The 22925-nt window shown below is 42.1% G+C and overlaps 1 protein-coding gene across 2 annotated transcripts in view; it reads left to right on the top strand.

Annotated features, from left to right (window-relative positions):
* MDM1 (Mdm1 nuclear protein) overlaps window positions 1–22925 on the top strand; it is a 104681-nt gene that overhangs the window by 17763 nt on the left and 63993 nt on the right. The window contains exon 2 of one of the 2 annotated variants that reach the window (XM_054844513.1): window positions 13063–13123. The exons of the other annotated variant lie outside the window; for it this stretch is intronic. The gene's annotated coding sequence lies outside the window, so the exon portion shown is untranslated. The remainder of the gene's footprint in view (window positions 1–13062; window positions 13124–22925) is intronic. 2 annotated transcript variants of the gene reach the window in all.

Here is a 22925-nt window from a genome sequence, read left to right as displayed (position 1 = left end):
TTCTGTGAAGCCAGAAAATTGAAGCAGAAATGAAATTTATTAGCAGGACAAGCTGCATTATGAATGTGGTAAATGCTGATGTCTTATTGCAAATGAGGTATTTGCTAAATAGAAATGCTTTTAAAACAGTATAATCCTTCACTGTCCCTCCAGGACAAACAACTGGAGAGCAGTGATTGCAGAAATCATTTAGGTCATGCAAATCAAGCTCCAGCAGCAGCATTTCATGCAGTGAGAAGGGAAGGCTAGACTGTCCTATTAAGAAGCCTTGTAATGATAAAACATGATTAAAATGACTTAGAAGAAATTACCAAGTGGGGGTCAAGAAGGGCTAAGAAGGGCAGGCTGATCATGGCAATGCGTTTTTAAATGGACTGATTCCAAGGGAGTATGTTTGTCATAGTCACACATAAATGGCTGAACAATAATCACACCAAAATTATGTGAAAATTATAGCCCTTACAGGGTCTGAGGGTAGTTTAGTAGCTTTTTATATACAGAGATGATTTTACATCAAGTGACATAGGGGTCTAAAATTCTCACATAATGTTTTCACAAAAGATGACAATCAGCTTTCTCCTGGACTTAAATTTAAATGTCACTTGGACAAATATCAAGTTACCCCATATTGTACAGTGTAAGCAGAATGTAACAAAAGGTACTGCAGCTAATGCTGCTGCGGTAAGCTTTATTATACAGGGGAGCCAGCTCTGTCATTTGCAGATCCTGGAGATGAATTTCCTTTACAGTGGCGCTGGCCTGCCAGTCCAGCTGAATGAGGACGGTGTAATTGCTTTCTTTAATAGAACTAAACAATCTGGGATATTTTTTATGTGTGGCAATACCTAGAGGAAACATATCAAATGCACTGTTTGGTTACAGCAGGCTGTGCATGGGCCCTTCACAACTTGGAGAGCACTGACTCTTCGGTGTTATTGCACAGCAGAGCTGAGAAGTACCTCTTTATAAGCTAATGGTTATAAACCAGATTGAACAGCAAGCTGTCTCTTGGCAAACACCGAGGAGCATGTCTGTTCCTCCTCCCCCCCTCCTTCCCAGCCACCCCTTGCTTCAATTCTCAGAATGATTTCTATTTCCATCTTTTGGAGGTTTCGGTGCCGAGGGCCCAAGGGCGGTCCTGGCGCATGCAAGTCCCCAAAGTCATTGACACCAGCCTGAAATGATGTGCTCCTCCGACTGCTGACGCTCGGCTTCGGACTTGCCAGCTCCAAATTAGGCTTTGAGGAATGCAGATTTTTGATGAGCTACCAAAGCGGGGAGCTGGCTGGCTCTGGGGGTACATTAGCTCGAAGGGGAAGGGGCAACAAAGGCTGTCTTTGGCCTGGCCATGGACTTGTAGCAGGGGCACAGAGAGGCCAATTAGATCTCTACCCGACAGTACGATGAAGAGCACAGGAGCTAATTACGTACGAGGTGTTACTGTGACAACCCATGAGGCAGCGGCGCACTGAAAACAAAGTACGGAAACGTAAAGCTGAAACCAGAGGAGAGAAAAAAAAAAGAAAAAGAAGATTAAAGACATGAAAGAAAGGGGAAAAGAAATACAACAGAAGTGAGAGCAAATGAAAAGGTCAAAATACAATTTGAAAGGATGGGGAGGAAAAAAAGAGTAGGTAGTGAGGGGGCACCTGGATAGATGCATGATTAGAGATGAAGGGTCTGATAACCTGAAAAATGGTTAGCAAACAAAATATCAGGATGTGGTGCTTTCACACCAAAGACCCAGAGATGTTTCGGGTGGGGTTTTTTAATCTGACTGTCACCATCTCAAAGTTCAGCCTGAGGAGGTCTCCTGGGCTCTGTCTGTAGTTAGCAAAGACAAGTACCAGGGGAGGCTCGGTTCTCCTGCAGTCAGTGTGGACGCAGTGGCTCCACAGATGTTTCCTTTGCTGTCAGCGATGGCTTTAATTAAATTGCAGCTCTTTTTGTCTTCTTGCCTCCTCGCTCCTCTGCACTGTCTCGTACGACTGGCGCTGGTGAAGCTGCTGTTGCGGGGGGCGCAGTGAGTTGTGTTGGGAAATCCAGGAGAACTCTCGTTAGTCCACGTTGATCATTTGATCTGGTGGTCATAGAGAGGCCACACAGAATTTTGCTGACCTGCTGAGGCAGTCTTGTGGGGGCAGAAATGAGTGGCTAAAGGAAATGGTGAGATGTGGTTAAGCTGTCACTGCCAGTGGAAAAGCTGCCCGTTTGCTATGCTGGAGCATGGCGAGTGGCTCGTCCATTGGAGGTGTCTCGGTAGAGAGAGCTCTGATGGCTAGCCCAGCCTGGCAGCCTCACTTCTTCTTGGCCTTACTCTTTGCACCTAGCATTTCATGGCAACTACTCCTTGCAACTTATGGTGTATCTGGGCTGCTAAATGCACGGCAGCAGAGTCAACTTTGTGACAGAGGGGTCCAGGAGAGTGCGAGGGAGCTGCTCCTGAGGAGTCTTGGTTGGTTGTGGTGGGCCACAGCTTTACACGCCTGGGGAGGGTGTTGCACACTGCATGATCGTTGCGTGGCTCTGAGGCCTTTCACTATGTCAAATGACATTTCATGTGGCAGGAGTTCACTTCTGTAAGGTCCCCCATATTATCCCTGCTACGCTCATTTTCCCGCTGGGCTAATCACTTTGGCAGTGCAGACAGCACCAGTGTCAGCTACCTTTCATATTTAAAAAAATGTTCCTATGCACTAATTTGCAATAACTAATTGCAGAAAAGAAATTCTGATGCAGCAGCTGTCAGAGGGCAGTGAAAATTAATAGAAAGCAGCTCAATGAAAACAGTCTTCATTTGCAACAGCTAAAATGCATGGTTGATTTAAGTATCTGGCCAGCTTGGATTAAGTAATCTATGCTGGGCACAGACCTCCAGCAGTCACTGCACTGCTAATGAGTGAAACAATTCTCTTATTATAAAATCATTATCAGTCAATAAAATGAGCTCAAACCACAAAATAGGAGCAAAGTTCAGGGATCTGAGAATTTATAGTTTAGCCCCATCACTGAAAATGTCAGGAAATTAAAAGAAGCTCTATGTAAGTCACCATGCAGTGGAACCCAATGCACAAAAACAATCCCCAAGTGCCATGGCAACACTCATGGGCTCTTCTGAAACAAAGTGCTGTTTCTAAGGTGAAAGAATGGAGCCTTAATCTTTGCTCCCAGCTCTCCATGTCCACCTTCATCCCATAAGTATGGTTCACACAGCTGCTAATTATCTAGCAAAATGCAGTCAGGGAAGACAGAGATGAACACTTGGCTTGAAGAAAAAAAAATGAACAATACAAAACGTATCTAAATTAGGCCATAAAGACATACAATAAGAAAAAAACCAGTGAGCTAGCATTATGCCTACCAGGCAAGCACAGTTGCCAGTGAAGGGCCCATACTGTTTCTAGACCCAACCTGGGCTTGTGCAGAGCTGTTTTAGGAGTTACCAAGAGCAGGATGGACAATCAGTGATGGCTAATTGACAGCTGACTGTTGCTGAAGTTGACAGTGAAACTAACTAGTGATTTTTCTCACCAAAGGTTATATCAGAGGCAGAGTTTATTACATTACACCTCTCATTTGGCTAAGCTCTGTTCCTCGGGTCTTGGCTCGGCTGATGTTTATTCAGCACCTTCTTCCCCTTCCATTTGTTCAAAGGAAAGACGTTGCTTTTAGGCAGCTTCAGCAGCTCCATGCTGGGATTCAGCTGGTCCCAGCTTCCCGGCTGGTCCTTGGGCTGCCCGGTTCTGCCTCCTGCATGCAGGCTTTCTGCCTGAAGAGCTGCAGACGGGATCTCTAACACCCTGCTTCCTTTCGTGATGGTTGAAGGAGAAGTCGCTTAATCCAATTAATTTGCTCCTGGAGGGTTGAAAAAGGCAGATTCAGAGAGGTCATGGTAGGGCAGAAAAAGAGAAAACAAAGTGTTGGAGAGAGGAGGTTGGAGAAGGTGAAATATTTTATGTAAAAAGCAGTGCCTGTTTTTTCTTAGACAAATTTCATACCCTACCCACAGAATCACAGTGTATTAATGGTCACCTGGAATATGAACAGGCAGTTTATTGTGCTAAATTCAGACTGTTTGCAGCCTCAGGAAGAGGTTGATGGTTGATGATGCTGTCGCAGTTTCAAGGTTACCTTTGCGACCACACAGGAGAGGAGCAGATACCATGGCAATTCAGGTTTGAGACCAGAGTCCTGAGGAAAGTGAATCCTTGCAAATTCTAGAGCATGAAATAAAAAAAATTGAAAATAATTTAAAAAACACAAAAACTATATAAACTACTACTAAAATGAGAGCAAATCAATGATTCACAGAATATAGATATATCAATTTAAGACACAGCAATGGAGTTACTTAGGATAATAGTACTTAGCTCTGTTATATGACTCTTTTATTTTTAGATCTTAAAATTCTTTATGGAAATGAAAGAAATATAGTTTTGTTTTGCACATTACAGATACCAAGTGGATTGAATCACAAAGAAGCCTAATGACTAACCCATGGAGAAACACTGGGTCATTGTCCATCTGGGTCTAGCCTGGACCTTTTTGTATGCCAAAAATGATTTTAATCTGTACGTTTTATTGGAAACTGATGCCTATCAGTCTCCTGTAAGAAACCTTTGGGTCTCTGGTACATTGCCAAGGCTATAGTTTCAGGCCTAATATGTTTAGGATACCTCACCAATGGACTAACCTTGTAATATAACCTTACAAACTCTGTAACTAGGCAACTAAAAAAAGAAAAAAAACCCTCCATGGTGGTTATCAAATTTGTTTTAGGAAACCCTTGTCCAGCTGTGCAACTTAAACCAAGAGATGGTGTTGCAACAGAATTACATTTTATCTTAAATTGTATTGTCTCCTAATTCATGCAACTGTATTATCCTAGTTTTACTCTGAACCACCAGTCTGCATATCTTCCACATCAAAGAGGAAAAATGCTAATTTTTATAGGATTTTACCTCTTGTTATTAAATAATACTGTTATCTAAATAGTAAAGCATTCTTGTCTAAGTACACATATTTTATTTCACTGCGTCTGGCTTCTCTATTGCTAATGAATAAAAACTAAAGGAGGAAGCATAGCTCTGGGCTTTTTCTGTTCCTTTTTATCTATTCCAGTTTGTAAATCTCAACAGCCACTTGGGACTTCTGGTTTTGAATATCCATGGAAATACACAGATCACTTGTAGTGACCGTGGTGCTTGTCAGAAAGGTTCTGCAGATGAACCTTCGCTTGCCTCCACCAGCCAAGCTAACCTCTGGTTACTACTTATTGTGCTGTGTCCCAGTGAACTTCAAGGAGCTTACGTGAAGCAGATGTTGTGATGCAATGCAGTGGATGAGCTTTCTTGGAAGAGTCAAGAAATCCAATGCCAGATTTCTTACAGATCTTTGTAAATATGCCACTGCAAGACACAAAGTAGTAAGGTATCCTAATTAACACTATGTATCCCAATGTTAAGAAACTTATTCAAGCAGGTGGCTGTATGTTGCTGTTGGAACAATGACTGTGAAGATTGTACAGAAAAGCGAGTTATATCTGAAGTAAAATTAAATATACTGAGCTGAGCTGAAGGTGATAAAGGCCATAAATACGATGATTATCTGACATAGTAGATTATCAATTTTGATGATACCTATAAAGCCTCTCTCTCTCTCAAAAAAAAAGCCAAATATAGGGTAAAAACACCCTTCCCAAATATTGTCAGGAAATGTTGCAGCTTTTACATAGACTCATCTGTTTCTGCAGAGGATTCAAATGCCTCCTTGGGGAACAGCGATTTGGAGGCAGAAGTGCCAGTGTGAAACACTCTGTGCAACTGGAGCCAGGAAGAAAAATCAGGCCTTTCATTCTGGATGTATCTGAAGTCATCTGTGAACAGTTCAGGAATCTGTATGTCCTTCCACAAGGAGATTAATGATTGACCATTTTCCAATCATCTGTTCGTAGCAGCCAGGCTGTGTGGAAAAATTTTTGTGCACCGCATCCTGAAAAGTTTGCTATTTGCAAAACATGTTACCATTTTCCACTTTAGAAGTGTCTAAATTTAGTAATGGTACATAGCTCTGCCTCCCTGGGGACCTCCAGTTCAAAAGTCCAGCTCTGTTTTGAATGTAAGTTTACAACAAACAGCGCAGCACGACACAGTAGTGGTTGAAGAACAACCTACGTCTGTTCCTCAGGGCAAAATCTTTATCCATTCAGTCTGAGGGTGCAGGAGCCCAGGTGGAGTGCTTGGGGGTGCAGCGATTGAAGGCATTTTCTCTCCTCCTTTCAGCGTGGGCTTCACAGCAACAGAGACCCAGGAGGTTCTGGTTCTCTCCCTGGACGTCTGTGGCCCTGTGGCTGCTTGCAGCTCCCACCATGCATTGCCTTGGTGAGCAGCAGTCGCTCAGTGGAATGGCAGCCCTGTGGTCTTGTTGCCCATCCTTCCTTTGCAAAATCCTCCTTGCTGGACCATAGCCTGCTTACACCACTGCTGTTCACCGTCCCACTGGTTCTGGGCCCTTGGTGTCCTCAGAGGGAAACAGAAAGCAGATCTCGCCCTCCCTGAACTGCAGAAGCAGATGTCAGGTCAAACTGGGCACGCCAGCAGGGTGCAGAGGGTATTGCTGGCCAGGCTGTCCGAAGTCATCTCACTGCTTTAGTGTTTCCCCTCTTTCTGTCTGTTTTAATGTAATACAGAATCCTAAATGCTTTAGTAACACTCTTCTTCTTCTCAGTAGCACTAGTAACAACAATAAAGCAATTTCCCTAGGAATGAATTCTTAAGTTATGAACTCTAGATTTGAACAACGAGCATTTATATTGTGTGGAAAAGAGAAGGTCTTTGTTTGAACACAACAACCAGGCGTGAAGAAAATACAGAAGCATGCTTGGCCAAATTTTTCGGCTTCATTTTCTGTCAATAAGCTGGTGGTAACAGAACAGAATTTTTCTTGCTGAGTTTAATGCTTGTGCTGTATTATTTTAGATATGCTCCATTACCTTATGGCACAAAGGATCTGTTTTTTTCTCAGTATACAATAGACTTCACGATTCTGTTGTGAATTCCTTTGAATGCTGTAAGGAATTGCACAGGGAACTGTCTCCTTTGGCAAGAAGGAATGGTGGAAAACAGAAGATGCTGCTTGTGAAACTCCATGGGAGTGAGTCTGTCTAGCCACACCGCAGCATAAATTCGGTTCAATATTTATCAAAAAACAACACATTTGCACAGTTCCACCATGCAGCCAAGTTTAGATTACTTCCTGATAACTTTTCTAATGGATTCAACTGTGCATGACAAAAGGCTTGCAGCTGAAACTGGACTCAAGTACTTTCACTGTGTAAAAACATATGCTACTGTTGTGCTCAGTTGTGGGGTTTTTTTGTTTGTTTAAAGGTAGAGGTACGTTTGTCTGATCTTCTGATGGAGAATCACATCTCCTCTCTTCATCTCAAGGTTAAGAATCAACCCTAGTTTGTCAATTCTTGAAATATTTCCTGAAATATCTCCTTCAAATATCAAACCCAAGAACCTTAATCAACAACATGGAGGAGGACAGAATGCTGAAGATCATAGAAATCACAGAATCATAGAATAGTTTGGGTTGGAAGGGACCTTTAAAGGTCATGTAGTCCAACCCCCCTGCAATGAGCAGGGACATCTTCAATTAAATCAGGTTGCTCAGAGCCCTGTCCAACCTGACCTTGAGTGTTTCCAGGGATGGGGCATCTACCACCTCTCTGGGCAAACTGTTCCAGTGTCTCACCACCATCATCGTAAAAAATTTCTTCCTTATATCTAGTCTGAATCTACCCGCTTTTAATTTAAAACCATTACCCCTTGTCCTATTGCAACAGGCCCTACTAAACAGTCTGTCCCCATCTTTCTTATAAGCCCTCTTTAAGTATTGAAAGGCCAAAATAAGGTCTCCTTGGAGCTTCTCTTCTCCCCTCACCACAAAATGCTGTAGATGAGTAAAATTAGCATGGGTTCCAGAGTGACTAGACGACTTAATGAAAGATGAATCCATTGGGGGCTATTAAATGCAAAATCGTCATGTCTGGTTCAGGAATCCTCTGAACCACAAATTGCTGTGTGCTTGATAGATATTCTGGGAACAACATCATGCACTTGCTCTGTTCCTAAATTCTTTCCTAGGCGTTTTAGCTGCCCACTGTTAGAGATGGGATACCGGGCTGTGCTGATGTTCCCTGACTTGGTGTCCCTATTTCTAGGTTTTTAAAGCTTTCTGTGCGTTATTTCACACTTCTTCATAGGAAAAGTTGGAGGAAGAGAGGAATCAATTGATAACTCATAGAGGAACGTGAATAGAGGTCACCAAGATGAAAATGAAAAGAGAGGAAAGCTCCAAATATTGTCATTTCTCTGTGCATTTTCCCATTCTTCTTCCATAACATATTTATGATGTGAGGAAAGGCTAAGCCACTTTTGGATGCATTGTGTGTAACCTGATGAATCTTAGAAGAGTGAGGAGCTTGTTGCAAGTTCTGATCTGCTTCCAGTCCAAACAGTCTGCCTCGGAGTCAAAAGAAAACAATGTGGTCGGTCTCTCTTTCTCTCTTTACATCCCTAATGCTGCTAAATGTGTAATTTTAAAAAAACACATGTAATTCTAGTCAGTCATGCCTTAGCTAATCTGGGTATAGAGTACCTGTCTCCTGCTTTCCAACTTCCAAATAGTTTTGTTTTCTTGATTGTTTTTGTGGTATCCCTGTGCAGTCATGAAAGCTGAATCTTTCAGTCCCCGTTAACTCAGTCCTGTTATTTCCACTCTCTGCTGAATGATCAGTTTTGCAGTTCCCATTTCACAAGTTAGGAGTTCCTCACCCAGCCAGTCCCTGCGGTTGGGGAAGGTAAGGACAGGGACTCCAGCCTTGTTTTCACAAAGTAGCCTGGACTAAGACCTAAAGTTTGGGAAATGGTTGAGATAGTTAGCAGCTGTGGGCTTCTTACTGACATGCAAAGAGACTTGGAGTAAATTTCTTATTTTGTGTGTCTCAGAAGATCTGTCTTTAAAGCAGTCCACTCTCAGTGATGTGTAGTTTCAGGCTAAATTATATTATGATTACAGAAGCAGTTTGGATGTGGCCAGGCTTGGTAGTTTCAACAGTGTTGCATAGACAGCCATACCGTATCTAGAGTTTGTCTCTGAGGAAGCTCAGCCAATTTTCTGCATTGAAGACTGAACTGTTTAGTCCCGCCAGACTGAAGCTTGCTCTGCACAGAGGCAACTTGGGTGTCCAAGTACCCCGTGGTTCAAGGTGGCTTTGCACGAAGCCAGCCTCAGTTTAGCGAGTCTGGCACTGACATGGAGGTATTAAGTCCAGCTGGACCTGAGCTAAATCCTGCAGAGCCCTGAATATAACTGCACTGTGCTCCTCAGCCAGCTCCGAGCATTCCTGCAACGTGGAGCGGGGACAAAAGGCCACACTTGTGTGGTCCTGGAGGAATCGACATGCTCCAGAAGGGCATATTAGCACTAATGTGGCACCAGCCATCCTGGCTGACTTTACAGCAGACCATTCAAATGCCTTGGCACCAAGTTGCTCAGTACCATATTGCCTGCAATTTTCCATTAGCTAGGTTATTTCAGGCCTTTATTCTTCTCCTCCTCTCCCATAGCTCTGGATAATGGCAAGTTGGCCACAGCATGAAAGCAATGATTTTGCCATGACTGTATGTATTATCAGACCCTGTAACTTTTATGGTTATTTAATGCAGTCTTTCAGTTTTCGTCCACCCTTTTTTGGCTAGGCAGCCTGCATTTCAGGATCCTAGCCGCGGAGCACAATGAAATTACTGGTTAACTCGTCCCTGTAATAAGCTGCACTTAAGAGTCCTGTCTGTGGGATATGCGGAAGGGATGGGCCAGAGAGCTGGAAATAGGACTTTATTGCATACAAAGAACCACAACAACAAGTACAATGTCACTGCTTAGACAGTTAAACTCGGTAGCATGCATACAAAAGAGAAAAACAGAAGTTACCAGTCTTCATAAAGCTGGTTCCTACCAAAACATGCAGTGAATTATCTGTGTTTAATTCCATAAAGGAATACCAAGGCTAAACATGAAAGTGTTTTCAGATAAAAGATGTAATTGTAAAGTGTTACATTAAAAATAAAATCAGTGAAATGAGTAAAGAGGACTTTGAAAATTTGTCTTCCTTTGTCTATTCTCAATCAGATTTGAAAAGTTTCCAGCACTGTGTTCTTCCTTTTAGATGGTGCAGTACCTTGGCAGCATTTCCTGAAGGCTTTTCATGACCTCCTACCGTAATTGCTTTGAAACCTACAGCAACCTCTGTAGAGTCTTAAAAGAATATTACAAAAGTTAGTAATGCAACTATTTTTCCATAGACTTAAAAATGGAAGGATCATGTTTTCTGATGTTTTTGAGTGTCAAGGATCTGCTTTTTTAGATTTATCATCATTTTCCTCTTCTCTGATTTTTTTTTTAATTCTTGCTTAAAAATACAATAGGTGCACCAAATTGCACAACTATATCAATATTTCAAAAGCTACCAAATCTTACACATGCAAAAAAGGAAGCTTAACAATCTTTGCTAATCTCTAATGCAAGATATATCCATTATTTATGAAGGCAGCAGACAAAGGGGAACTGCTCTTGAATGGAATCCTAAATACTACATGAGAGAAGCCCTGGGCAGCTACACAGCACAAGGTTTCTTGTTATTAAAGCTACTGACCAGTCTCTTGGGAGATTAACTCTGAAAGTTAGTCTCCAGCAAACTTTATACTAATTGAGTGTGAACCAGATTGAGTTTTGTAAAAGAAGGAAAGAATGAAGATACGATCCTGCTATCCAAGCATCATTTTGTACCAACGCTGATCGAGTTACAGCAGTTCAGCACTTTGTCCCTCTCATTGCAGATTTTCTGCATCTCTTTTTTTTGTGTGTGAGGATGGCAAATGACCTTTAGTAGTGGGATGCTGTGGTGGAGGCCCTTCCATGGCGGTTAGGGGAACTCTGCATCTGTATCCAACAGCACCTATAAATTTCCTTCCCTCTGGATGCATGTTCACTTATACTTGTGTATGTGGTACTAGCCTTAATGCCTATTAATGCTTGCAAATGACACAACGAGGCCACTTTGGAATTTCCTGAAAGCTGAGCTTAATAAACCCTTAAATATTATTTGTTTCTACTATGTCTGCTGAAGCTTTTCCATATTGATATTCCATACTGAGTTGCAGAGGGACAGTCTGACAAGGGTGGGATCTTTTTCTCATCCATACAGAATCCATTTTTGGATATCCCACTTAACTAGAGGAGGGGGGACTAATGGCAGAGTTTCATGAGAAAAGCAACAAGAATGACCAGAGCTCAAGAAATAATCATGAGTGCACAGACATTGAGGAAAGGCAGGAGGAACTGAGGTTATTTTCTGTGGAGAAATGGAGAGGAGTGACATGATGTCAGCCTTCAAACGTGTTTTTTTTCAGACACAGTGAGGCCTGCCAGGGAGAGGACAGGAAATTGTCTGACCTCTATGTTCATGTCGGATAAGACCAGAAAAATGTGCCAAGGGGGATAATGCAAGTGCAACATACAGTTTGGGTATTAGTGAAGATTTTTAATCGTAAGGATATTGAAGGACTGGAGTATATGCCCTAGGAAGCAGATGTCTAACTTCTAGAGATCTTTAAGAGGAAGCTGGAGAAGCATCTGTGAGAAGTGGCATAGGTATGGTCCATCCTACTGCAGGTAACGGGATAGACTAGAGGACCTCCCAAGGTCCCTTCCTGCCTGCTATTTGTGAGTCCGTTGCTATATATAAAGATTTTCAGGGTATTTCAGATGGAAATATATTAAAAACATGGGACATATAACTGGAACTACTCTTCTTAGCTCTTTTTTGTACTGAATTTTCTTCTGTGATCAACACACCAGGCACAAAACACCTACAAAGCCCTAAAACAGCTGAATGAGAGTCCAGTGTGAGGACAGCAAGAGGTACCATGCCACACCACTGAAAATGGTGGGAAACCTTTCAAAACATTGTGAGAAGGAAGAGACTGGCATCAGCCAAAGCAAGAACTGGTTTATGGATCTGAATGATCTGTTCTTTCTTTTCTTTCTCACCATGCTACATTCTGTAAAAATAATTAAAAAAAACCCCCAACAAACCCAGAAGAAAAGCACAAATATAATGGAAAATGCTTTCATGTCCCTAAGGTTTCGATATGTTCAAACTTTTTAAGAACTGGGGAATGGTTTTCCTTAGGGAAACTTTTCACCATTTCCCCCTTGTCTCATTTACTAAAAAACCCAGTGCTTTGAACTTAAAAGGAATCACACAGAAATGATGGTTTTATGAACATGACAAGGAGAATGGTGTCCAACATTTTTTTTCCCTTTAAAAGTATGTTCAGGTTTTCTTGTTGTGAATTTAGGCATGCTAAATTCTCCATTCTTTGTTTTCACCACATACAGAAAACGCTGCCGTTATAATTTACATCAACATAAAATATAAGCCTGTTCCTGGTGATCCGAGCAGAATGACTCTGTATGTCAGAGCCTTACGAGGAGTTTAACCTCAGGAGAGCAAGGTCTTAAAGATGAACTACAGAGCACAGAGAAATTACACTTTTGTGCCCTGTAGGGAGCTAAAGGGGGAACGGAGGGATGTAGACTGTGTTCTGGGGGGCACCTAAGAAGCCACAGGATAATTCTGTAAGCTTTTCTTTCTTCCTTCCTCCATCCTCTACTGTTCTCTCCTCCTTCTCCCCTATGCTTTCTCCCCATTCTGTAGCCCCCATGAAGGGTGGAACACTGGCTGTGTGCAAGTGCTGCACGGTTGGGCTGGGGTTTTTACCCCGATAGAGCAGTTCACCTTCAAACAATTCTTGAAAGTGAGTTTCAAATGGCCTTGGGCATTTTGACTTGAAATTTAGAATAGCTTTTGAAAAAAAGTGAGTATATTAGTTTCATTGCTAAACTCAATTATGTTTTCAAGTACACTGGACTTTCCTTCAGGGTTAATTTCGTTGTTGTTTGTAATTTGCATATCTTTGTCCTCACCTTTAGATTAGAAGACCAAAAATGCCATGAAGGCTTAGAATCATAAAGCAACTGCAGATATTGTTTGGTATGTTCCTTTTTTTTTTTCTTTTTTTCACCTTAGGTTGATAGCGCTACATCGACTTAGTGTCTTATTATTGTGTGAAAAATTCAAATTAAAGAAATCAGACAGTTGTAAATTGCTGGTATATGTAGCAGTAAATTAAAGAGCAGGCATCAACAGAAATAAAAGCCTGAAATGAATTGGAGTTCTGAAGATGCACTGGGAAACTGAAGAAAGACATCAAAGCCAGCAGAAAAAAACATTAACAACTTAGCAAAGAAAACTGGCTTTCAAGAAAAAGACATTGGATTTAGCAAAGTGGTGCATGGCCCATAGAGGATAAAAATAATGAAGAAGAACAGCAGGGACCGCAATAAAAATGGTTGGAAATGAATACACCATGGAAAGTAGTTAGGACAGTATTCGCTAACAAAACTTATAGCAATTGAGCAATAATAAATGCTCAAGAATTGTCTGAAGATGAGATGATTTGCTGTTTAATGTTGTTATAATGTTGCTTACAAGTCAGAGAACAACTGGCCTTTTAAACTAGTCAGATCACAAGATTCATGAACCAGCTTTTAGAGCTAAATCACAAGGAATCCCCTGGTAGGTTTTAATACTTAGTTATATGACAGCCTAGAGGGTCGGGAAAAAATGAGTGTGAGGCATTAGTAAAATTATGTCAGGGATTATCTTGTAACCCTTACTTATGCTTTTAGTCCCATTACCATTTTGGGATGCAAGTATCAAGTGTGTGTTTGAGAGACTCTCATAGATCATATGCTAAGCAAAACCTGTTTCCCAGGCTGTAGATCATTTTGCCATGTACTCTTCCGTGTGGATGTGGACTCCTGTTCAATCCCGAGAACTGTTATTGTCAGAGTGATGGTGATGAATTAGGTGAGGGTTAGCTCCAAAATACATGTATCACCAGCAGCACCTATAACACCCTTGCAGAAGTTTGTGAGCCCGATTCTGATCCCACTTAGCCTAGTTTTATTCCAATGAACTTCAGCAGAGTGACTCCTGGTCTGCTGCCATAGAAGGGAGATCAAACCCAATATGACTCAGCCTGTCACTTGCCAGTCTATTCTAAGTAAGACTATAATAAGAACTTCCACAAAGGAAGCTTATTTTGCTAATATGCAAAAAAAGAAAAAAGAGTAGGAAAAGTGCATCTTTATAGACATTTGTTCCAATTTATTTGGCTTTTGAACTGGATATGTCTACACAGACTATAAATATTTGCTCAAGGCAGATTTGACATATCTATGAGCTACCTGTGTTAATTTTAATATACTTCATGCTGGTAACAGCAGCAGTAAAGATACGACAGCACAGGCTAGCAACAAAAGTACAAGCAGCGCGGGCACACATAGTAGTCACTTGTCCATGCCACTACTTTTTGTTACACTTGCTAACCTGCTTAACAGTAGTCTGGATATGCTTAGTCATTGTAAAATAATTTTGCCTGAAGAGGAACATAGGAAAAAAGAAACACACCTGAAGAGTATGTTCTAGTATGAGGGATGCAGTTGTATGGTTCTAGGAGTCCCTGAAAACCAGTCATTTCTGAATGGGCACCTAATCAGGAGAAAGAACGACTTTGTGCTTGAGGAAAGCACTCCCAGCACATGACTATCCTCACATTATGCCTCAGAGAAGCATTATTTGTTACCCCAAATTTGATAGCAAAGACACAGTGTTTGTAGTATTTTATTCTTGGAAAAGCTTATTACTTCTGTTGGAAAGACAGGCTATAAAACAACTTCCACAGAGGCTGCAGCTGTGGGGCTATACCCAGCAAGTGCCTTAGGCATACAACTTTACCCATGTGGGACATTGCTCACGCGACTGTTGATATTGCATGCATTTCACAGCAGTATGCCCTGTAACTGGATTGTGCTCTACAAGGTCATGCTACTTGCCTTGCACATTGCTTTTGGCACAAAACCGCTTTGAATGTTAGAGGATGCTCAGCTATTCACGTAAGAAGTCATTCTAAAAGCAATACATTATGGTGCGGAATATTAATCGAGTTATATGTATGTATATTTTCTCTTCAGAGAAGATTATTGCAGCTATTGCCTTAAGGAGTCACCAAGGCCACTGTTCCCTTTGCTCAAATTCCTCATTGAAACATATGTCTTTCAGGAGGCCAGTAAGAAACCAGTCTATGCATAATAGGCAAGTAAAAGAGATTTGAGGAATACATTGAAGACCAGCCATCTACATAAATCATAAGCTTATACTTCTTTGCTCTTTCCTCTGTTGCTTCCCTTTTTTGAGCTAAGGGACTATGAGTAAAACCTCGGATTCACTGAACAAAGAATTAAAAAACAATTTAAAAAAAATGTGGGCAGTTTCAGCTGGATCTTTTTGGTCAGCCGTAGGAAAAATGGCAAATGCACCATGATGATTACTTAAAACTTGGACAAGAACGCCATGCACTTTTAGCCCCAGGCTGCCTAAACTCTGAGCCACGGGTCAAACGAAGGGTACAGTTTTATAGTGTTGCCTTTAGAGGCCTTATTTCTGCTGTGCTTCTGTGGCTTTTTAATATACTTTGTGGACAAGGAAAAATTTCAGCATTATTTTCTCCTCATTTGGCATTTGCAGTCTCTGGTCTCGTTTTGCGTAAGTTCTTCTTTTGGGTCCTGGAGTCAGATTCCTGGGGCGAAAGTGTAAAAGCCTACTCCATTCTTAATTCCTTCTCCAGGACTTCCAGGTTCTTCCCTAGACAAAATGTAGGACTGAGAACCTGCCTGAGTTCCCCCACCTGGTGCCATAGGGTTTTCCGTGTGTGGCTCCACCGTCTGGTATCTGCTCTTCAGACTGGCAGTGGCAGTAACTATCCTGTTGTTGTGATGACTCCGGCAGGGAGGTGATGGATGGGAGGAAGTGTGGAAAGCAGCAAAAGTCTGAGGAGTTTGTAAGGAAGGGGAGTGACCCTGAAGGTTGGTGATGAGTCTTGAGTCACCTCCCCGGAGATGAGTCACCTTGAGTCACCTCGACTTGAGTCACCTCCCTGGACTGACAGTGAAGTTACTGGGGACCTGAATGCAATACATGGCATGATTAGCCAAGTTCATTGTATAACCATGTCTGGAAAATGGTAATCGATAGTTCACCAACAGACCGTACAGAGGTGTGCAGTAGGTTTGGACAGAGGTCTCTCTGGGTCTGGTACTATTCAATGCATTTCTTAACATCTTGGATGACGAAACAGCTTAGTAAATTTGCAGAAAACACAATTTGAGGACAGACTGTTAGTACACTGGGGGAGAGGATGAGAATTTAAAAATAGCCTGAGATATTGGAGATATGGGAGAAAAAGAATATATTCTTTTAAGAAGGTAAGTGTAAAGTATGCCAGTTAGACAAGAAGAAATGGGCTTCAACTGCAGCAAGAAGGATGTTTTTCTCAGTCAGATATTTGAAAACACTTCTAATGATGACACCCTTTCACATGCGGCATAAAGGGGCCCTGCTGGCTGAAGGCCTGAAGAAACAGAAAAGGCTTGAGGAGCACCATTCAAGTAGTTGGCTTAGCCCTCTAATTTCTCAGGCTCTTCCTCCTTCCTCCGTACTCCTTTTGGGGATGCAGCCAGGCAGTGTCACAGCCGATGTTAGTCACCCATGCCCCAGGGAGCCCTGCCCTGAGCCACCTCAGCTTTGCTGCATCTTAGAGAAAAGCTCAAAGAGGGAGAGAGACACTTCTCTGTAATTCCTGCTGTGAATTTGCCAAACACAGAGGTTTTGACATGTAAGCAGAATTTAAGGACTATGCTTTAGGATTTTGTCCCTTCTTCTGCATGTCCCTGAGTGTAGTGGGTTTGGGAGTTGGGACTGAGCTATAGCTGATGATGTTCAGCATAGACATTCTTGTAAGGAAGGTCTTTGGAGACCTCCTCGGCCTGTCTCCAAAGCCAGGTACCCAATAGGCCCAGTCCTGTGATGGCTATGAGACTGCTGGAAGCTGGGCAGACTTACAGGCCATGGGAAGTGGTTCGGGTGATAGTTTCTTTTCCCTCGAGCTTTTCCATTAAAAGAGTGATTGCCATGTATTATACTAACCATGTGTGCTGAGTAGCCTAAGCAAGTCACCCTACATCTTGGTTTGGGGGCTTATCTGAAAAGAGGGAGTGGGGTTGTGTCTTCTGTGATGAGACTCAATAGTTTTAAAGTCTAATGCTCTTGGCACAGTGGCTTAAAAAAAAGTAATTATTTAGAGGTCCAGGCCTGCGTGAAGAGAGAAAAATAGGAACAATAATGTTTTTGGACTCTTCATGGCTATAGCATGATTCATTTGATGTCATGGTCCCCTGGTAAAAGTCTTGCTCCCAGATTCCTCTTCCTGGACATTACCACACATGTATACACACACACGCGCGTGCACGCAGAGAGTGCACAGTGCAAGAAAGGTCTCTCTCATCCTGCCTGGCTTTTGCAGTGTCCTTGGGTGCCCTGACCCTGTTGTTCCTGGTTTAGCCCTGAGCACACACAGGAGGGAAGATACGTGGGGTGCAGACCTTGGGGAGGGGAGGCATCACCTTCCAGGTGGGGGCATGGACAGCCCTCCACAGGGGAGGTAAGGAGGGAGTGGAAAAGCAGGAGGGGTGTGCCCTGACAGGCTTCAGCCATTGAGCTGAAGGGCTGCCGGGAGAGGTGAGGTTCCTGAGGCTGTAAATAGACCTGGAGGTGTGAGAGCCTATGGAGTGGAAGTGGGGCCGGAGCTGATTGCAGCAGCCTACCAGAGCACTGTCCCATGTCCTGTGCATTTGTCTCCAGCTATTCCTGAGCTAAATAAAAATAGTGTGTGTGTCATCTAACATCCTGGTATTTATATTTCAGGAGGCAGAGCTTAATTTCTTCATTAACCTGAGTAAATAATTAAAATTGTCCCCAACACTTCAAGGGAAAAAGCATGACAAAATTAACAGTGTTTGGGAACAAGATTAAGTCAAAACATATGAAACTACTTATGTGCATCACCGTTTGTTGCTGTTGCTGTCTTGTCTGTCCCTTGTTAACTGAAAGGAACATTTTCTCTTCTTTTAAGTCTATATTGTTTTATGTTTATTACATCTTGTCACCTTGTGGCACATCCAGCTAGATCTGCTAGAATTGGATGTTGATATTAATAATTACTTGTCTGAGCTAAATGAAAGTGCTAATGAAGTCAAGGCCCCTCTGGGGGTAGGGTCTGGGCGTCTATTCCTACACAGGCGTAGCTGAATTTTTGGGAAGAAAGCTAACACTCTCTCCACAAAACCACTTCTCTCGAGTGATAATACACCATATCATTTCCCTTAGCAAATAGTAACAAGTGTTACAGAGCAGCAAGCAATTTGTGAAATGTTGAGGAAGAAAAATAAAATTGCTGCAAACTACCCAAAGGCTATGGAGCTCAACTCAGCATGTGGCTGAACTGAAGGCAGAGCTATTTTAAATAATTGATAGTGTTGTAAATGTACATGATGCGGTACAGGAAGAGGTCAGCGCCTAACATGTAATAAGCCCTTGCCATGAAGGGTTTATGGTCTGATAGTGCAAACGGAGGAAAGCCCTGGTACCTCATCAGAGGAAGGGGCCGCAGACGGTCGCTTGGTTTTTGGAGCATAGATGTCTCAAGGAGCATGGGCGTGCAAATTCAGACATGAGGCCAGTACCTAGAAATGAGCGAGCGGGATTGGCAGAAGGTCAGATGCAGTTTGGAGGAGGCACCCAGACAATTCAGAGCTGTGCCATTTTAAGCAGGCTGACTAAGACACGTCGGTGATTCAGCGGCGATGCTGGCGTGCCAGCAGAGCTTTGGGAGCTCATGTGAAACAAGATCAGGTACTCTGAACCCGAGGTCTGGCGTGATCGGTGCAGACGGAGAATCCTGCGGCTGAGACTTCCTCAGCTCAGATGTAGGGACGTTAAGGCAGTGGGTGGAAGGCTCTGAAGATGACACTAGTTATCTGAAGTATTAGGATGTAGGGAGCATTACACCACAGGAGCAAGCAGCTTTGTTGATATTTCCTACCCCTCGACGCGCTTCAGTGCGACCCATGCGACCTAGTCCAGAGGGAAACGGCGACGCTCCGAAAGCTTCTGTAAAATAGTCTCATCCTTCTGGACCTGTGTAGATGTGGTCCCCGTTATTACCATTGCCCTACACATGGATTGCCCTTGGGCAGCACCACAGGTCTGGAGACCCACCTTCTGTACCCTGAGGGCAAGAATTTGGCCCAAAGCGTGCCGAATCTGAGCCAGAGAGACGTTTTTCCTCCTGATACTCTCTCCTGCCTCTGATCTCTCTTCTGCTGGCTCTCACAGCGTGGGACGCTTACTGACTGTATCGAAGCCTCAGGGGGCAGGGAGATTGGTGCCAGTGAGACAGCTGGTTGCCATTACATTATTTACTCCTTACCCTGGAACATAAAAATAATAATGAAATGAATGTTACTTGAAAGATTGATAAAACAGCAAGCAAAGAAGATTTTTTTTTAGACTTGACAGGTTCAGCTCTAACGTATTTGCATCTTAAACATCCGTCTATGTGTAAAGAATTTTCATGCCTTTGGATGCACAGAACCAAATCCTCTGTACAATATTCAACAACTGCCATAAGCATTTTCTGATACAACTAACTCATAGTATGTTAAGTAATTTATCAATATTTTAAGAAGAGGTACTTTTGGTAAAAAAAGTCTTCTCCTTTTCCTCATTTAGCAGAGATTTTTTGAGGATAGCTCTTAACACCAATTTTCAAACAGAATTCCCCACTGCTCTCCATAGCATCCCAGTTCTGAAAAGTGGCGTGATACCACCATATGTTAGATTCTTAAAAATGTTGTATTTAACCAAGCAACAAGAAGTCAATTTTGTGATAGAGACCAAATGTAAAGACATATGGTGAGTAGACCTGCCTGGGGAACACCAAACTTTCTGGTTTACAGAACAAAAATGTCTCTGTATTTTCACTGCCTACTCCAGACTCTGCTTCCAAGTGAGCCTGTAAAATCAAGAAGACATATGGGGCAGAATCCATCTCACCTAACTTGAGTCATCTACAATTCGAACATCTACATCTGAGCTAGGCACCTTGAGCTATCTTTACCATCAACAGAGAGAAAGGCACTTTAAATGGGCTTGATTTATTAGGTCTATTTTAGATGTCTAGTTTGGGATAAGATTGACCACTTTTTTTTAGAAGGGTCTGTTTCTCCCACTGGGATTGCTATGCAGAAAGCTTAGAGGACTAATTCAGATGAAAACATCCACAATGTAGACATGCATGTTTGTTCAGAAGAACTCCAGACATGGGTAAGGTGTCTGGACCTAGAAGATGCTGAGAATGTCCAAAAGTGCAGGTGTGTGAAATGAATTCCACAGACAGTTTGGAGGCTTCGTTCTTGTGGAAAAAAATTCCTTGATAATCCAAAATATTTTCTGAAAAACTAATTTTAATCAAAGTATTTAATTGATTCTTTTTGTTTATCAGTTTTCTCTCTCTTTTTAAAAAATAAACAAGAAAGGGGTGAAGTTGGTGCAAAGTTTGATAGAACTTGGTCCTCTGATGGAATATAGTCCCCTGCAGGTTTCTCTGTTTTGCAACGTCAGGCCTCACTGTTTCAGAAACATTCATATAACTTCTTGAACTTTTCAAGAAACCCCAATGACAAGATGAAATACGTGTAGCACGAGCTGACTTTGGGAAAGCTTGGAAAATGCATTTACAAAGTATGTTAAATCTTTGCCTGCGTAACATTTTATGACATAAACGCAGTTGCTAAATTAGAAATCCTCTTTATTCTGTTAAAATGTCACAACAATTTCTATCCTTGAGCTCCATTCTTTGGAGCACACCCAGACATACACATTGTTTTGCTGCTGCTGCTGTTCTTCTTATGATGGTGACGGAAGTCTAGCATTCTTGGTAAAGAGGAATGATGGACTCGTCTGGAGCCAAAAATAACTAATGAGGAAGCAAGGAGGAGGTTGATAATACCTTCCCCCTGCAGGGAACCATCACGGGCACAACAGTGGCTTAAGCTGGTGTCCTTTGCTTTATAAAACTGCTAAGCTCCACCAGCTCCCCTTCGCCTCTCTTCTTTAAGGTCCACCAACATAGATGTTACTTTTTCACAGCTGAGGGAACATTAGGTACTCTGAGCCTTCCTCCCCCCAAGCGGCGATGTGCTCTGTGTTTCTGAAATTTTATTTCAGCAGATCAGGGAGGAAGAAGCCACAATATTGATTGGGAAAACTGCATTACATTAATGGCAGCTCCTCTCTTTTTTGGTTTAATTATAAAAAGTAGTCATGAATGCAGATCTGTTCTTGTGCCTATTGAAAACTGAAACTTCACTGAAAGCACAATTAAAGCCCTGATTGCTTAGGTGGTCAATTTAATATTCACTTAAACCTACATTTCTTGTACCAAAAGTAAGGAATTTTATAAAATAAATGCAAATACAAAATGCTACACTTTCAAATAGGGTACATATCACCAAATAGTAGTAGTTCAATCCAAAAATTTCAGGGAGGCAAAAGCACCTGCAACAGGGAAAACAGAGTTGATGTCCTGAAGGCACAAAGATAAGGCCCACACCTGCTGCGTTTGCACAGGGGTTTCCCATTGCCTCAGCAGGATTTGGGCATGAGGACTGTGGGTGAGGTGTCTGGATTGTGCGTGTGTGTTCCCTGAACTGAACTTTCTTGTAGCTAACTTTATATAAATTGATGATGCAGTGTACTTCCCTGCTTTCGTGGGATCACTGTGAGCATCGAGAAACTCACAACATTGAGTGGCTCGTTGAATGATTTTTGCAGTCACTTGGAGTCAGAAGCATGAAAGCCCGTACTATTCAATATCAGTGGTATCTCTTTCCCATTTAAAGTAACTTTAATATTCCCTTTTAAATTGTAGGTGAAACTTCAGAGTTTTGAAGTCAGGAAAACAATCCATAATCTATCTACACAGTACATATAATAATACATAAACTAAACAAACATAAGGAAATGACAAAGCAGCAGCCCTTCAACATACGGGCAGAACAATTATCTAGGAGGTTATTTTTAAGTACAAAAAACCTTTTTCTGTCCTGAAAGTTCCCGGTTGTTTAGAGGAACGTTTTTCTGATGCTGCTGGCTTTCTTCTGATGGTGACTGTGCTTTCTTCTGGATGATCCATGTGACGTTCAGAAATGTATACTCATGACTAATTAAGTTGCCTGCTGACTACTTCCGACACACATGATTCTTCAACATAACAAATTCAGCAATAAAAATATAGCAAAGCAAGTAAAAATCACCCAACAAACTCTTTAGCCCCAAATATGAATCATTCAGATTTAGTTGGGAAAATAACCCATTTAATTGTTTCCCATAGAATCAACCACAAATAAAACACAAATGTAAATATTTGTTTGAAAAACGGTGGCTCTGCTAGCAGCTAAGTCAAGGCACTCCCAAATGCAGGGCAAATTTTGATCTCAGTCTGCAGTGAATTTTGCTGAAGTCAGTGGGAATACCGTGGGGGAAAAAAAGGTCCTTTCACACTATTAAACAAATGCTGTGTGTAAGGCTGCACCTTCCTGAAGCTGGAGAACTTAAAAAATAGGATCTTCTACAAATGAAAAAAAAAAAAAAATAGTCAGGAGATCATCACCTATAAGAAAGGCACATGTAAAGCTGGTGTGGGCCTACTGGGTAACACTTTTGAAGAGAAATATGATTGATAGATGGAAGTAATGATAACCCTCTCCCAACTCGGCAGCAAAGGGACAGGGATGGGGAGAAAAAAACCCGGATCATCGCTTAGTATTTCAGT

The sequence above is a fragment of the Grus americana genome, chromosome 1 (genome assembly GCF_028858705.1).
Source record: "Grus americana isolate bGruAme1 chromosome 1, bGruAme1.mat, whole genome shotgun sequence".
Classification (NCBI taxonomy): domain Eukaryota; kingdom Metazoa; phylum Chordata; class Aves; order Gruiformes; family Gruidae; genus Grus; species Grus americana.
The sequence above is the reverse complement of the archived record's forward strand: the minus strand, read 5'-3'. Positions and strand labels throughout refer to the sequence as shown.